The 3,557-nt window shown below is 34.7% G+C and overlaps 1 non-coding gene across 1 annotated transcript; it reads right to left on the minus strand.

Annotated features, from left to right (window-relative positions):
* Nucleotides 1-2,698: 2,698 nt before the first annotated feature.
* On the minus strand, nt 2,699-2,806 carry LOC131170039 (small nucleolar RNA R71). The gene has a single exon (XR_009140981.1). It is a non-coding gene; the product is annotated as a small nucleolar RNA R71 (small nucleolar RNA).
* Nucleotides 2,807-3,557: the final 751 nt, after the last annotated feature.

The raw sequence follows: 3,557 nt of genomic DNA on the forward strand, positions 1-3,557 counted from the left end.
CTCATTTAACCTATTTGTATTTCGTTTCTTTTATTTTCTCTTAAATTTTCTTATATTTTCTTATCATTTATTTGATCATTTTATGTCTCTTCACTATCATTTAAGTGTAGTTTCAGACATTCTGACTTTCCGGACAAACATTAGTCATCGGAACAGTAGAATGCACGGATTACCTACGGTGAGGGCATTACATATTCTTTACTCTTTGAGAATGAAACTTCTAATAAGAAGTTTAAGGATTGTTTTATTAAACCTAAACCTTTTAATTTAAAAGACACATTAAAGCCATATGTTAGGAATTAGGTTCACAATACATAACACTAAGATGCATACCACTAACATAATTGATGAATACATTTTGCATAGTCATTTAGGTCTAATTTTATAACCATTTTTATTTGATTATTAGTCATTTTTAGCTAATTTCATTAGTTAATTAGTTAGTTTTTCATAGTTGTCAATTTTGCATTAATTTGTAATTTTTACTTTGTTTTGTAGGAAAAATGGTGTTTTTGAAGGACTGAAGAGAATTTTGCCATTGAGGAGTGTCTTCTACAGCCAAAGATGTCAAAAACAGGTTTTCAAGCTGAAATATGCATTGACCAAACTGTGCATAACTTGCCGCATAAGCTATGCAGATCTGCATAAGGAGAAAGATCACTGTTCCAGAACCAGCCGAAATGTGCATAAGGAGACTGCATAGCTTATGCACATTCTCGCCTCCCTTATGCACCTTCACGGAATTGTGCATAACCTATGCACCAAGTCATGCAGTTTCGCATAAGTGACTCAGAACCAGCCGAAAACTGCATAAGGGACTGCATAACTTATGCAGTCCACTTATGCAGTCCCATAAAGAGTTCATTAATGAGCTGGCAGGAGATTCCCTCAAATAATTCCTCCTAGAACATACCATTTTAGGGCTCCATGTCAGAAAAATGCTATAAATAGTCTCATTTTCCCATTTTGGGAGAGGAGAAGGAGCAAAAAAGGAAAGGAGAGTAGAGGCAGAATTTGAGGAGTCACTTTCACCTTCCACACCATTTTCAACCAAGATTTGCAGATTTCTTTCTTTCCTTACATTTTTCTACATTTCTAGTGTTTAATTTCTTATTCCTTAGCTTAGATTAAAGCTTTATTTCCATTTAAACTCAATATATCTTGTAAGCATTATGGATAGTGAGTAGTTTACTTTTGATTCTGGAGTAAGGGTTGTAATATTTGAGATATTTTGTGGATTTTGATTGGGTAATCCATATTTTGTGGTCTTAATGAGTTTTATTCATTTCTTGTATGCTTAATGACATGCTTAGTGTAGGATCCCATTAAGTGATGTTCTTAATCCATGGTTGAAGCACCGAAAGGAGAAGGCCCTGTGATAGATAATCAAGAAATTGGACTTAATTAACTTAGATCTAGAAATAGGCTAAGGATTAAGAGGATTCACAGATTAATTAAAGAACTTAATGGGTCTTAATTAATTCTAACTCCATGAAAGTAGGATTAGTTTGATTAAGGCACTCTTTGTCTCACTCGAAAGGGAATTCAAAGGATTTAAGAATTAATCTCCTTAAAACCCATAAGTTTCATAAGATTAGATAACCAATTTAAAATCACAAAATAGCTCGAATATGAAATCCCGAACTCCGGAATCGCCTTTTTACCATTGTTAATTTCTAATCGAATTTAATTACTTGCCATTTTGAATATTGCCATATTTAAACTTGCTTATTTCAATTTGATGCAATTTTAGTTTAATTAATTTATTGTTGAATAGAATATTAATTTTGCATATTTAGATTTCATATTCCATTACCCATCAATTCATTACTTCAATTTCAAAAAGATACTTCAATTTACTCAACTTTTTATATCAAAAATTCAATCATCAACACAACTCCTCGTGGGATCGATATCTTTCTATACTACTTGTACGACCCGTGCACTTGCGGTAGGGAAGCATCAAGTTTTTGGCGCCGTTGCCGGGGAGTTGTTTGTTTAAGATTGAATTCTTGATTATTTTAGTTGTTTATAGTTTTATCTTTGTTATCTTTTCATTTTGTGTTTGTTTGTTCTTTTTCAGGTACTTTTAATCTTTTATGAGAAGAGCTAGAAGCTCAAGTGACACATCCTTATTGTTCAATCCTGAAATTGAGAAATTTTGTAAAGCCAACAAGAAAGAAACCAGAAAAAGGAAAGAAGCTTTGAGAGAAACCGAAATTGAAGCAGACATGGCTGATGAAAGAATTAGAATTGGTGTTGGTAATGTTGGAAATGGTCAAAATAATGAAAATGAAGCCCAAGGGGAAGAAGTTGTTAATGCAAACGTGCCTAGGGGAAGTATGATGGATCATGCTTTTCCACGTTTTGATGACTTGAGAGAGAGCATAGCAAGACCAAGAATTGATGCAAATAGTTACAAGATGGATTTTGGAGTTCTTCAAATGATTCAAAATTCTCAATTTGGAGGACATCCTTCTGAAAATCCACACACACATCTGAAGAAATTTGCTATGATTTGTGACATGCAAAAACAACCTGGAGTGTCTGATGATGCAGCAAGATTGAAGCTATTCCCATTCTCTTTGAAAGATAGAGCATTGGATTGGCTTGATTCTTTACCTCACAACTCCATTACAAATTGGGAGCAACTCACTGATGCATTTCTTGCACAATATTTTCCACCTGGAAAAACTCAAGAGTTGAGGAATCAAATGACAGCTTTCAGACAAAGAGAGGATGAAACTCTATATGAGTCATGGATGAGATGGAAAGAATTAGAGAGATTATGCCCACATCATGCCATTCCGAAATGGATGATAAACCAGAATTTTTACACAAATGTCACTCCTGCAATTAGAGGGATTATTGATGCTCAAACAGGAGGAGAATTTATTATAAAGCATGAAGATGAAGCTTATGAGCTATTGGAGAAAATTGCAAAGAATACTCATCTATGGAGTAGTCCAAGAGGACCAGCTCCAACTCAAAAGAGGCAGGCTGCTGGAATGTATGATCTTGATCCATTCAACATGATTAATGCAAAGTTTGATGCACTTACTAATGTCCTTGCTAAGAAGATGGAAGATCTGAGTATGTTGGTTAGTTCATCATCATCAGCTGGAACTTCACAACAAGTGGCTTATGCAGAGGAAACTACCAGCTGTGGAGTAGATTATGGAGAACAAGCAGCATATGTTGGTAATTATGGAAACAAGCAAATGGGGAATTCTTATTCTCAAACTTACAATCCAAATTGGAGGAATCATCCCAACTTTTCATGGGGAAATCAGCAAAATCAAGTTCAAAATCAGAATTTTCAACCACATCAGCAACAAGGAGTTCCATATCAGCAAAATAGGCAACCATTGCCTAATTTTCAGCAGAAAAATATGAACCCTCCACCAAAACAGCAAGAACGAAATTCCACCACTGAAGCTTTATTGCAACAAATTCTTGCCAACCAAAATAAGCATGATGAGGAGATGAGAGAGATGAAAGCAAGGCTGGAACAGATGCAAACACATAACAGAATGCTGGAAAATCAGATTGCACAA

The sequence above is a fragment of the Hevea brasiliensis genome, chromosome 10, assembly GCF_030052815.1.
Source record: "Hevea brasiliensis isolate MT/VB/25A 57/8 chromosome 10, ASM3005281v1, whole genome shotgun sequence".
Taxonomy (NCBI): Eukaryota; Viridiplantae; Streptophyta; class Magnoliopsida; order Malpighiales; family Euphorbiaceae; genus Hevea; species Hevea brasiliensis.